This window comes from Melanerpes formicivorus, unplaced genomic scaffold, assembly GCF_026170545.1.
Source record: "Melanerpes formicivorus ecotype bairdi unplaced genomic scaffold, bMelFor1.0.p_v2 SCAF_117, whole genome shotgun sequence".
Lineage (NCBI taxonomy): Eukaryota > Metazoa > Chordata > Aves > Piciformes > Picidae > Melanerpes > Melanerpes formicivorus.
Window position 1 is genome coordinate 34,628 of NW_027142469.1, and position 13,636 is coordinate 48,263.

The 13,636-nt window shown below is 50.1% G+C and overlaps 1 protein-coding gene across 2 annotated transcripts in view; it reads left to right on the plus strand.

The window, feature by feature from the left end:
• The first annotated feature begins 3,468 nt into the window (after positions 1-3,468).
• RAB3IP (RAB3A interacting protein) overlaps positions 3,469-13,636 on the plus strand; it is a 39,910-nt gene continuing 29,742 nt past the window's right edge. For both annotated transcript variants that reach the window (XM_068167450.1, XM_068167451.1), the window contains exon 1: positions 3,469-3,543. The gene's annotated coding sequence lies outside the window, so the exon portion shown is untranslated. The remainder of the gene's footprint in view (positions 3,544-13,636) is intronic.

Below are 13,636 nucleotides of genomic sequence, written 5' to 3' on the forward strand. Positions count from 1 at the left end.
TTTAGCACAGTCAAACCTCTTTGGAAGTGCCTTGCTTTTATTTCTTGAAGTGCAAGATGTCTAATCTGGTTAAGACAGCAGATTGTCATGCTAAGTACAGTCACTGTACAGGATTAAGAACTATAGGATTACAGATCCTAATTATAGACTCTTGTCAGTTTGTTGTGTCTTAGCACATTGTTTGTAACCTCTGATTCCACTTGTCATGTCTCTTTTGCAATCATGTTCTTCATGAACTTCCTGATGCCTTTCTAATGTGGCAAACCTGTGTTCTGATAGCGCTGCTTGGGTTCTGCTGGATGTCAGGGTTAGTAAATGAAATAATTGTAAGGGTCTGAGCTCTTCAAGCTGAACATCTCTGCTGCCTGAGGCTTTTTCTCAGAAAACTTCAAATTATCCTGCTGTTTGAATATTCTACTTTTGGCACAGCTTGGTTCCTTAGTTTTCAGCTTGCTCATGGAAAAGCTGTAGACAGTGATTTGTTGCAGCCATTTTTGCTGCCTGAACCCCCTTGTAGCCACTGTAGATTTACATACTGAAAAGGAATTTAGGAGCTATTACTATTTATAGGTAAATATATTTACTGAAGTAAATACAGAATACAGAATTAACCAAGTTGGAAAAGACCTTCAAGGTCAGAGTCCAACCTACCACCCAACACCATCTAATCAACCAGACCATGGCACCTACTGCCTTATCCAGCCTCTTTTAAAACACTTCCAGGGCCAGTGACTCCACCACCTCCCTGGGCAGCACATCCCAATGGCCAATCTCTCTTGCTGGGAAGAATTTCTTCCTCATATCCAGCTGAAACCTCCCCTGGCACAGCTTGAGACTGTGTCCTCTTGTTCTGGTGCTGGTTGCCTGGGAGAAGAGACCAACCCCCACCTGGCTACAGCCTCCCTTCAGGGAGTTGTAGAGAACAAGAAGGTCTCCCCTGAGCCTCCTCTTCTCCAGGCTAAACGACCCCAGCTCCCTCAGCCTCTCCTCACAGGGCTGTGCTCCAGACCCCTCCCCAGCCTGATTGCCCTTCTCTGGACACCTTCCAGCATCTCAACATCTTTCCTAAACTGAGAGGTCCAGAACTGGACACAGGACTCAAGGTGTGGCTTAATACTGCTGAGTACAGGGGCATTGATACATCAGCCTTTTGCCATCCTGAGGGTGACAAAACACTGGAACAGGCTGCCCAGGGGAGTTGTGGAATCTCCTTCTCTGGAAACATCCAAAACCCACTTGGATGTGCTCCCATGTGACCTACTCTAGGTGCTTCTGCTCTGGCAGGGGGGTTGGACTGGATGATCTTCTGAGGTCCCTTCCAACCCCTAATGTTCTGTGATTCTGTGATATTATGAACTTTCTTGCTTCGTGGATGCTACCATGGAGGTGCCAGTCAGCAAATTATGAGTGACCATGTCCTGCAGGACTGGCCAAACGGGATTCTTCCACATTCAGTGGAAAGCTGTCAAGATAATTAACGTTTCAATTATTGACTGGAATGTGGCCTGGATTCCTGAACTGATGAATGGGACAAGATTTTGTTTACCTTAGCTTTTTGCTGAAGCTCCTCACCATTGCAGCGCATGGTTCAGTTCAGCTGCACGCTGCCCAGCCAGCACTGCTGTCATTCCAAGCGTGGCTTTTGGCACTGCCATTGGAACCAGAGGTAAAATGGAGCCTTGTTTGATAGCAGCTTTCCAACGTTTTGCCTACTGGTTTTCTAAAGACATAGGAAACACAAAGACAGTACAGATCAGGACATCAAAAGGAAAGAAGTGAAAGCTGCTTGTTCCTCTGAAAAGGTGGAAAATTGCCCCAACTGCTGTGCCTTTGTCAGGGTGGCAGTAATGAAGGTTTAGGAGAGAGGCAAGCCAAGATGAGAGGTTGTTGTAGTGATCTACCTTTGTCAGACAAACTAGTAGAGCTGGAAAACCACATCTTTTTAGCAGGTGAGCCCTATTTTAGCTCTCTGTGTGGCCTTATTTCACCAGTTCTGTGCATATGAATTACAGCTCATTCTTTAATTACCACACACATTGGGCAGGATCAGAATCTGATTTGGAGCAGTGCATGCCCTGTGAATGAAAAATCAGTGGAAAATGTTCTGGCATATGTTTTAATTTTCTCAATTTTAATTGTGTAATCTTGTGCTTTTGTTACTCCACACCATTATTAATACAGAATGATTAACTTCCTCATTTTTTTCATATTAACAACGCATTCAGACTTTAATAGCCCTGTCCTCACCTGCCTGTGAATGTTTCACTCTGGTGAGACCCCAACTGGAGCACTGGGGGCAGTTCTGGACTTCTGGAGCCCCTATTACAAGAAAGATCTGGAGGTGCTGGAAGGTGTCCAGAGAAGGGCCACAAGGACGAGCAGAGGGCTGGAGCTGCTCTGCTGTGAGGACAGACTGAGGGAGTTGGGGTTGTGCAGTCTGGAGAAGAGAAGGCTCTGAGGAGACCTAATTGTGGCCTTGCAGTATCTGAAGGGGGCTCCAAGAAAGCTGGGGAGGGACTTTATGGGGCGTTAGGGAGTGATAGGACTGGGGGGAAATGGATCCAAGCCAGAGGAGGGGAGAGTTAGATTAGTTGTTAGGAAGAAGTTCTTCCCCATGAGGGTGGTGAGAGCCTGGCACAGGTTGCCCAGGGAGGTGGTGGAAGCCTCCTGCCTGGAGGTGTTTGCAGCCAGGCTGGATGTGGCTGTGAGCAACCTGCTGTAGTGTGAGGTGTCCCTGCCCATGGCAGGGGGGCTGGAACTGGCTGATCCTTGAGGTCCCTTCCAACCCTAACAATTTGGTGATTGTTCCAGGCGATGAGTGAAGGCACAGCAATGTTGGCCAATCTCTCCCAAAGCTACAAGGGTTTGCAGCCTCCCTTCTTGTGTAATGCACTGCTGGACAGCAGTCGTGCCCTGCGCTGTGCCAGGATGTTTCCAGCCATGCTCTAAGGAAACGATCTGCCTGCATTTTGCAGTGTCTGCCACAGGCTGCCCCGGCACTGCTTGGAGCAGAGGGGTTCTGCCCTTCACACACGAGTGGCACCTGTGCAACACATCTGCTTTCCCTCAGCCTCAGGCCTCCTCTTGCCAGACCTTCTGGCCTCTGACATCCCGACTGGCAGCACGGCCGAGTGTCAGAATGATGACGGAAACGTCTCCCTGATACTGTCCCTCATAGGTATTTTGGTTCACCGACGGGTGCGAGCAGACAGCGAGGCCCAGGCACCACCACCGGCAGGAAGCTGTTCTGGCCAGCCCTGCACCTCGGCCTCTGGGGTGGGACCTGGCCTCGGCGGCCATGCACTGCCCCCTCCAGACCCCGGGAGGCCCCAGCGGTCCCCGGCGCGCAGCGCGCACCCACCGCGGGGCTGCTACGCCAACCCCCGCTAGGGGGCGGTGGTGGGGGTCGCGCACATCTGCCCCCCACCCTCTGCGGGCGGTGCGCCTGCGGGGCGCATGCGCGGCGGCTGCCCGGCGCCCCGCCCCCACAGGTTGAGCGAGGGGACGCGGTGCGGCGGCAGCCGCTCGGACTGGACTCGGCAGGTACGTGGCAGGGGCGCTGCGCGGCCTCGGCTCTGCTGGAGAGAGAGGGGCGTCCGTCCGTCCTGTCCGCCGGCGGATCCCCGCTAGCGCCGCAGCACCTGCCTGGTGCCGCGCTCCCGGGAGCCCCTGCCCGGCCCGGCGGGCGGAGCCGGCGCCACCTGGGAGGGCTACCCCTTGCCGGGGCGCGGTGGCCGGGCGCGGGGGTGGTCTTCCCCGCGGCGAAGCCATCGCCCTCCCGCTGTGGCCCTCTTAGCTGCAGGGAGCGGGAATCTTGCGTTCCCTCCACCCCTCACCAAGGAATACGGCGGTGGCAGGTGGCGGCCCGGGCCGTGCCTCTGTGGCCGTCTGCGGCGAGGAGGAGCCGCCGGCCCGGGCGCCCTCGGCCCCGTCGAGGTTTGCGTGGGCGCGGAGGGGGCAGCCGGTGGCCGGGCTGTGCGTGGCCCCAAACGCGGTCGAAGGCAGAAGTGGCAAAAAGTAGTTGTCGGCGATCAGCCCTGCCGGTGTCGGGCGCACCTGCCCCGGGAGAGCCGGCTGCGGACAAAGAGCGTCGCACGCCCGGCGCTGCTGCCTGGGGAGCGGCCGCCCTCCCCTCGGGGCAGCCTGCGTGGGGGCCGCTCTGACGAGGGGTAGGGCGTCCAGCCGAGAAGGACTGACATGAGGAGCAGGAGGGCTTGTGAGAAGTGGGTGCTGAAGTCTCCTCCGCTCACAAACCTCTCGTCCGGCAGGTGCGGCGGCAGAGGAGGGGCGCAGGGCCGCTGGGGGGGGTCACAGACTTCGCCCCCGTCAGCCGAGCCCGGGGCGACGGTGCCGAGGGGTGCCAGAACCTGCGCGGCTGGAGACCGGAGGGGAGTGTTGCTTTGTGGGACTGTGGAGCTGCGCTCGCCTGTAGCTTTAAGGGTCTTCGAACAGTACTAATACTAGGTCGGCGATAAATAGTCTTGTGAGCTCAAGTATTTTAAGTAGCAGGGGATTTCAGTTAACCCCAGTTTCGTCATGCAGTTACGTTAGAGAGTAAGGCTGGGGAAGGAAATTCTGTTTACAAGTTGATTGCAAGTGATGAGCAGTGCAGAAATTTGTGCTGCCGAAGTGCTGATGCTCGGGAAGCAGGAGAACACACCGGGTGGCCAAAACCTTGGTGATACAGGGCTTAGAATCATAGAATTGTTAGGGTTGGAAGGGACCTCAAGGACCTGAACGCTTGCCTTGCTGAGGGGAAAAAAAAGCAACAGTGTTTTCATCAGTTTGAGAGTATCGTCCGTTTTGTTTGCGGATAGTGCACTAAGATTTCTTACACGGCTTGATTTGTTTGCTGTGTGCGTTTCTGAGCATGTTCTTAGGAAGTCTCACAGAGTCACAGGTTGGAAAAGACCCTCAGGATCACCAAGTCGAGTCTCCAAGCCAGTAGTCTGGCTAGCTAAAATAATTAATCTTCCTCAGACTTGCCATAGCTGTGAAATTATCAGCTGCACTTTTCAAGCAGATGGAAGGTTATTCACTCTAGGAGCATGTAGTGGCAGCTACCATCTGTTCAGATATTTGTATTTGTCAGTAAAATATGGGGCAAAACCTGAGGTCTTCCTCCTTTTAATATTTTTATTGTCTTTTGGTTTGGTTTTTTTTTTTATTGTAGATCTGCTTAGTGAGTTCTGGGAAGGGTTAAAGTTAGGCCTCCTGTGTTTGTGTCTTGGCAGTCATTCATCTGCTCTGCTTGGTTAACCTTACCTAGTGAGCAAAGGAGGATAAATAATTTACCATTCTCATTATGCTTTTAATAAATAACAAATGGGAGTGCACCTCACAGCTGTGACTGAAATATCTGTCTTGTGACACTGGATTTAAAAGGGGAATTTTCCTTTTTTTCTAGAGGAAAAAACAGTCACAAGAAGCCTTTTTGATTATAGACTGCAGCTATCTTCATAGCTTTTTGTTGGCTTGCTTTAAAATTCATGTGAAATGCCAGATTCAGGCTGGAGGTGAGGAAGAAGTTCTTCCCCATGAGAGTGGTGAAGCCCTGGAATGGGTTCTCCAGGGAGGTGGTTGGGGCCCTGTCCCTGGAGGTGTTTAAGCCCAGGCTGGCTGAGGCTCTGGCCAGGCTGATCTCGTGTGGGGTGTCCCTGCCCATGGCAGGGGGGTTGGAACTAGATGATCCTTGTGGTCCCTTCCAACCCTGACTGATACTATGATACTATGAGCTGGTGTCTCACTGCTTTGCTTGTGTTTATGGGTATCCACAGAAAAGGATTATGTACTTCAGATTTTTGGGGTTTTTAAGACCATTTTTAATATGGCATTTAAAAGTGTTGTCTTAATGTAGCTTGACTAAGGCCTCTACTAGGCTGCTACATGCTAAACATTTTTTTTCAGGAATGGAAGAAAGGTTTCTCTAATAAATTGCGTTTGCAGATATGTTTAGAAAGCTTTTGCATATCAGGAAAACTGTGATTGTTGTTACTTCAGTTTACTAACTGAATAGTTTCAGTGTTAACTGAGAAATGAGAAGGGCCTTCAGGTCCAAGGATGCTTCCCTGGCTTAAAACTGCCTGGATGGCCAGGCCCAATGAGTGGTAGCAAATGGAGTTAAATCCAGTCGGTGGTCAGTCACAAGTGGTGTTCCTTAGGGCTCCATGTTGGGTCCAGTCTTGTTTAATGTCTTTATCAGTGGTGTGAATGAAAGGATTGAGTGCACCCTCACTAAGTCTGCAGGTGACACTAAATTGGGTGGCAGTGCTGAGCTGCTTGAAGTTCAGATCTGCAGAGGGGCCTGGAGAGGCTGGATCTATGGACTGAGGTCAGCTGAATGAGGTTTAATAAGGCCAAGTGCCAGGTCCTGCACTTGGGTCACCACAGCCCCATGCAATGCTAGAGGCTTGGGGCAGAGTGGCTGGAAAGCTGCCTGGCAGAAAAGGACCTGGGGGTGCTGGTTGACAGCCATCTGAACATGAGCCAACAATATGTTCAGGTGGCCAAGGAGGCCAACAGCATCCTGGCCTGGATCAGAAATACCGTGAGCAGCAGCAGGAAAGAGATCACGCTCTTGTACTCAGCACTGGTGAAGCTGCACCTTGAATACTGTGTTCAGCTTTGAGCCCCTCACTACAAGGACATTGAGGTGCTGGAGCACATCCAGGCAATGGCAGTGAGGCTGGTGAAAGGCCTGGAGAAAAAAGTCTTTGGAGGAGTGGCTGAGGGAACTGAGGTTGTTTAGCCTGGAAAAGAAGAGCCTGAAGGGAGACTTTATTGTTCTCTACCTGAAAGGAAGTTGTAGTGAGGTGGGGATCAGTCTCTTCTCCCTAGTGTCAAGTAATGGAATCAGGAATTACCAGGGTTGGAAGGGACCTCCAGGATCATCTAGTTCCAACTGCCTGCCATGGGCAGGGACACCAGGGAGAGGAAGTGGCCTCAAATTGTGCCAGGAAAGATTTAGATTGCATATTAGATAAAAAAAATCTTTACTGAAAGAGTGGTCAGGTGTTGGAATAGGCTGCCCTAGGATGTGGTGTAGTCACTGTCCCTGGAGGTGTTTAAGAAACATGTAGAAATGGCACTTTGGGATATGGTTTAATGGCCATGGTGTTGTTAGGTTGACAGTTGGACTTGGTGATCCTGGAGGTCTTTTCCACCCAAAGCAATTCTGTTGTTCTAAGTCTTGGTTTATCACTGTGGTCAGTGATAAACCTGAGATGGAGCTGTGAAGCTTTCCAAGGTAAGGCAGAGCAGTGCTGTGTCTAGAAAAGAGCAAAGTGTTTGCAGAGAGAATCATGTTTGCAGTTAAATTCACTTGGTTTAGAGAGTCTTTGGGAGCTGAGCAGCATTCATTGAGCTTCATTGTTTACGACAAGAGTTTGCAGTATTCTACCTTCCAAAGTGCTGGTTTTACTTCCTAGTAAGAAGTGTACTATTTACCAGACTCTAAAACATGTTTATTTATAGGTTTCACAAGCACTTCATAAATATAGGTCGTTGAATCTCATGTGCTGCTTGGTGCTGTGAAGAGAGCCACTTGCTGCCTGCACCTGTATTTTTCTAGTTGAAGATAGCTCTGTAATAAAGTTTAAAAGGAAAAAAAAAAAAAGTTTAAATAATCAGTTCAGCAAAATGAAAATTCTGACTCTATCCAGCCCAAAATTCTCTTGACTCTGTCCAGCCCAAAATTCTTTTGCCCTTCAGGGAGTTGTGGACAGCAATAAGGTCTCCCCTGAGCCTCCTCTTCTGCAGGCTAAGCAACCCCAGCTCCCTCAGCCTCTCCTCACAGGGCTGTGCTCCAGACCCCTCCCCAGCTTGGTTGCCCTTCTCTGGACACCTTCCAGCATCTCAACATCTTTCCTAAACTGAGGAGCCCAGAACTGGGCACAGGACTCAAGGTGTGGCCTAACCAGTGCTGAGCACAGGGCAGAATGACCTCCCTGCTCCTGCTGGCCACACTGTTCCTGATGCAGGCCAGGATGCCATTGGCCTTCTTAGCCACCTGGACACACTGCTGGCTCATGTTCAGTCAACTATTGACCAGTACCCCCAGGTCCCTTTCTGCCTGTCTGCTCTCAGCCACTCTGACCCCAGCCTGTAGCACTGCATGGGGTTGCTGTGGCCAGTGTGCAGAACCTGGCACTTGGATGTGTTCAGTCTCCTGCCCTTGGACTCTGCCCATCTGTCCAGCCTGTCAAGGTCCCTCTGCAGAGCTCTCCTACCCTCTAACAGATCAACTCCTGCCCCCAGCTTGGTGTCATCCAAACCCAGTGGACTTCCCCTATGGGTAAATATCTGTGTGGGACCTCTGCCCCTGGGCACCATTTACCTGTCCTCAGGGGAAGACAATTTCACACCTTTGTCTTTCCCCATTCAAACCCCTGCTGATGGAGGTGGGGGAAGCAAGCACCATATTTAAGCTTGCTTGAATTCTCTGGCTAAGCTTGAACACAAAACAATTCAAGTGAAAAAACCCAACCATACACCAAACCTCTTTGTCCCATGCTAACATCTGATGAGTGTTTGTAATTGAATTAGTTGTGAACTTTACCTTTCAGTTTGCATGTGCCCTAGACCAATTTCACTATTGAAACAGCCTGTTTGCATCTGATAGGAATGGAGTGCTTAACTGCACTATTTCTTTAAAAGGCATTAGTCCACTTTAATTCCCTGCTGAGTTGTTCAGAGCTTAAAATGTGTTACATTCCACACTGTATAATGCCAGCTGTTCCAAAGCTCTTATTTTTTTTTCCCAAACCCCCTGAGAAGATTGCAGGCCAGTTGGTGGGTTGGTGCCAGTCCCTTGAGAAACTGTTGCAAATAATCCACTTTCTGTCCCCTCCCAAACTACCTGAAGCAGATGTTGGGAGTCTAGCAAGTGAAATCCTTGAGACTTCCTTCATTACATTTTTGTGAAGATTAAAGCTCTGTAGCTCTAGGCACCTATACAGAATCACAGAAAACATCCAGTTGGAAGGGATCTCAGAGCTCATCCAGTCCAACCTTCAACCCAGTTTGGGGTCAGTCCTAAAGCATGTCCCTAAGCCCCAGCTCCACAGGCTGCTTAAACACCTCCAGGGATGGTGACTCCAGCACTGCCCTGGCCAGACCATTCCAATGTTGGAGAGCCCTCTCTGGGAAGAAATATTTCCTAGCATCCAGCCTGAATTTCCTCTGGTGCAGCTGAAACCATTTCCTCTGCTCCTGTTGCTTGACACCGAGGAACAGAGGTTGCCCCCTCCTCACTCCAGCCTCCCTTCAGGGAGCTGTAGAGATCAATGAGGTCTCCCCTCAGCTTCCTCTTCTCAGCTTGAACACCCCCAGCTCCCTCAGGTGCTCCTTGCAGGCCAAGTGCTCCAGGCCCTTCTCCACTCTTGTTGCTTTTCTTTGAATCAGAGAATCGCTAAGGTTGGAAATTACCTCAAAGGTTATCAAGTCCAACCTGTCACCCAACACCTCCTGACAACTAGACCATGTCTCCAAGTGCCACATCCAGTCCCTTTTTTGAACACCTCCAGGGATGGTGACTCCACCACCTCCCTGGGCCTCACATTCCAATGGCTAACAATTCTCTCTGTGAAGAACTTTCTCCTCACCTCCAGCCTAAACTTCCCCTGGTGCAGTTTGGACCTGCTCCAGCCCCTCAGTGTCCTTCTTAGAATAGAATAAACCAGGTTGGAAGAGACCTTCAAGATCATCGTGTCCAACCTATCAACCAATCCAACCCACCTAAACAACTAACCCATGGCACCAAGCACCCCATCAAGTCTCCTCCTGAACACCTCCAGTGATGGTGACTCCACCACCTCCTTGGGCAGCACATTCCAATGGGCAATCACTCTATCCGTATAGAACTTCTTCCTGACATCCAACTTAAACCTCCCCTGGCGCAGCCTGAGACTGTGTCCTCTTGTTCTGGTGCTGGCTGTCTGGGAGAAGAGACCAACATCTGCCTGTCTACAACCTCCCTTCAGGTAGTTGTAGAGAGGTAGTTGTGGTGAGGGGCCCAGAACTGAACACAGTGCTTGAGGTGTGGCCTCAGCAGTGCTGAGCACAGGGGGATGATCTCCCAGTTCCTGCTGGCCTCCCTGTTTCTAATCCAAGCCAGGATGCCATTGGCACTGTAGGCCAATGGGGTAAATACTAACTAGAATTTACTTGGCTTCAAGGTGTCTAGAAGCAGTAACATTTTTCTTGCATGATCTTTTGTTTTGTTCACTGGAGCAGCTGACCCTTCTTTTGTGATGTGATGTGATGCTCCTTATTATTAAAGCTAAAAATTGTCATTGTTTTTATTGTTCCTTTTTTTCCCCAAAGAGAATGAACCACACTAAACCTCTGCTTTTCAGGGGGTTTTGTAGTGTTTAGTTCTTGCCTGCTTTGATTCAAACAAGCAGCTGAGCCCCTCCTAGAGTAGTAACAGGAGAATTAGGTGAAGCAGTTTGATTTGACTGCAGTTGAAAACGTTCATGGTTCTTGATTCCTGTTAGAAGCTGTAGAAATGTGCTGAACTGACCACTGTTACTCTGATGTCCTTGTAGTAGGATGGTGAAGGGATTGGAGCACATGCCCTGTCAGGGGAGGCTGAGCCCTGGGGCTTTTTGGTCTGGAGAAGGGAAGACTGAGAGGGGATTTAATAAATGTCTATCAATATCTGAGGGCTGGGGATCAGGAGGGAGGGGACAGGCTCTGCTCAGTTGCATCCTGTGATAGGACAAGGGGTAATGGATATAAACTACAGCACAGAAGGTTCCACCTCACTGTGAGGGTCCCAGAACACTGGAACAGGCTGCCCAGAGAGGTTGTGGAGTCTCCTTCTCTGGAGCCTTTGCAGCCCTGTCTGGATGTGTTTCTGTGTGTCCTATGCTGGATTCTGTGCTCCTGCTCTGGCAGGGGGGTTGGACTGAAAGATCTCCAGAGGCTGTGTGCCCAAGTGGCCAAGAAGGCCAATGGCATCCTGGCATGCATCAAGAATAGTGTGGGAAGCAGTAGCAGGGAAATCTTTCTGCCCTGTGCTCTGCACTGGTTAGGCCACACCTTGAGTCCTGTATCCAGTTCTGGTCCTCTCAGTTTAAGTAGGACGTTGAGACACTTGAATGTGTCCAGAGAAGGGCAGCGAGGCTGGGGAGCAGCCTCGAGCACAAGCCCTATGAGGAGAGGCTGAGGGAGCTGGGGTTGCTTAGCCTGGAGAAGAGGAGGCTCAGGGGAGACCTTCTTGCTCTCTCCAACTCCCTGAAGGGAGGTTGTAGCCAGGTGGGGGTTGGTCTCTTCTCCCAGGCAAGCAGCACCAGAACAAGAGGACACAGTCTCAAGCTATGCCAGGGGAGGTTTAGGCTGGATGTGAGGAGAAAGTTCTTCACTGAGAGAGTTGTTAAGCATTGGGATGTGCTGCCTGGGGAGGTGGTGGAGTCACCATCGCTGGAGGTGTTCAAAAACGGCTTGGATGTGGCACTTGGTGCCCTGGTCTGGTCATGAGGTCTATGGTGACAGGTTGGACTGGGTGATCTTTGAGGTCTCTTCCAGCCTTGGTGATTCTGTGATTCTGTTCCTTCCAGTCTCCAAAATCCTGTGAGCCTGTGTACATACGACATCTGATTTGAGCATTGTTTCATCATGATGTTATGTGGGTAATGAGCAATGTTGGTCTAGCAGTGGGGTGGTAATAAAAACCTGCAACATTTTGCCAGCTTCCACCAAATTTGCAGTGTTTCCAGATGGAGGTGTGACAAAATCAATTTATTTCTGTTGTTTTATCCTGATTTATTACATTATTTGAATTTTGCACCTCATTTCCTGTGTGACCTACTCCAGGTGATCCTGCTCTGGCAGGGGGAATTGGACTAGGTGATCTTTTGAGTTCCCTTCCAACCCCTGATGTTCTGTGATCCAAATTGCATCCTATCAACTCAGACAACGATAACCGCTTATTGGGTTGGTGCTGATGCTGCTTCAACCTTTCACCATATTAACATATGGTGGAAAAAGTATTAAGGAAATCCTGAAATGTCAGGATATCAGCTTTTCTTGGCAGTAGCAGACTTACTACTGAAGAGTGCTGTGTCAACACTGCTTCTCTTTACACATTGTCAGCTTGCCTCCTAGTAAAGCTCTCCGCTTACCATGCGCTCCATGGGCTGGAGCCATCCTCACTGTCAGTACAGGCTGGGGGAGGAGGGGATAGAAAGCAGCCCTGGCGAAAAGGACTTTGGGCTGCTGGTGGATGAGAGGCTGGACATAGGCAGGCAGTGTGAGCTTGCAGCACAGAAGGCCAGTGGCAGCCTGGGCTGCATCAAAAGATGTGTGGCCAGCAGATCCAGAGAGGTGATTCTGCCACTGCGCTGTGCTCTGGAGAGACCTCACCTGGAGTACTGTGTACAGCCCTGGAGCCCTCACTATTGGAAGGTCGTGGACCTGATGGAGAGGGTCCAGAGGAGGGCCATGAAAATGATCAGGGGGTTGGAGCACCTCTGCTACAAGCACAGGCTAAGGGAGACATTGATCAGATATCTTCTCAGCCTTCTCTTCTCCAGACTAAACAGCCCCAGGGCTCTCAGCCTCTCTTCACAGAGGAGATGCTCGAATCCCCTAATCATCTGCATGGCTCTCTGTTGGACTCTCTCCAGTAGATCCCAGTCTCTCTTGGACTGGGGAGCCCAGAGCTGATATTTAATATGGACCTCTTGGTCCTGCATGGGTGATGTGCCCAGCTTCTGCCTGCTCACTGCTAAGTGAGAATTAATGCTAGGAAAGAAAAGAGTTGTGAATGGGAAGTGTTTTACACAGATGGTGTGCTTCTGAGTGCCCATTTGACAGGCTCTGGGAAGAGTTTAGCTGAGGGACTTTATTTTCAGCTCCTCCAGGAATAACTTGTATAAGTTTTTTACTTACTGTATCAGAAAGAGCTTGGGTTTTGATAATTGAGAATGTCTTTCTTGTGTGTGTGTGTGTGTTGATATTTAATGTATAAGCAGAATGATAGTTCACAAATTCCATCATCTTCTTAGTTTGGGGATTTCATTTTGGTTTTAACTGTTAAAAACACTCCAGGGTATAGGCAGCTTGGGTGGAAAGGCCGTAGGGAAGGAGTTAAGTGGAACATTTCTCACTGGAGTAGGAGCAGGTAGGTAGAATAGAGAGTTTGTTGGTAATTACTTCTTCTACAAGCATCTGCTTCTCTTAGATTAATGTGAGGGTTTGGAGAGAGAGAGCTGCAAATGCATTTAAGCATGTGGAAGATAATAAGTAGACTTCTGATCCATTTTCTCCATGTGAGCCAGCACCTGTTTCTGCACTTCATAATGTATCTGGATTTATGTGAATTAGCATAAAGATATGGAATGCAGGCATCTCTGAGCCTGCTGTTTACTTGATAGACTTAAAGTAGCCTAAGTTCTCCCCCTCTATACTGCTCTGGTGAGACCACAGCTGGAGCTCTGTGTCCAGTTCTGGAACCTCTATTACAGGAAGGATCTGGAGGTGTTGGAAGGTGTCCAGAGAAGGGCCATGAGGATGAGCAGAGGGCTGGAGCTGCTCTGCTCTGAGGACAGACTGAGGGAGTTGGGGTTGTTCAGTCAGGAGAAGAGAAGGCTCCAGGGAGACATTCTTGTGGCCTTCCAGTATCTGAAGGGGG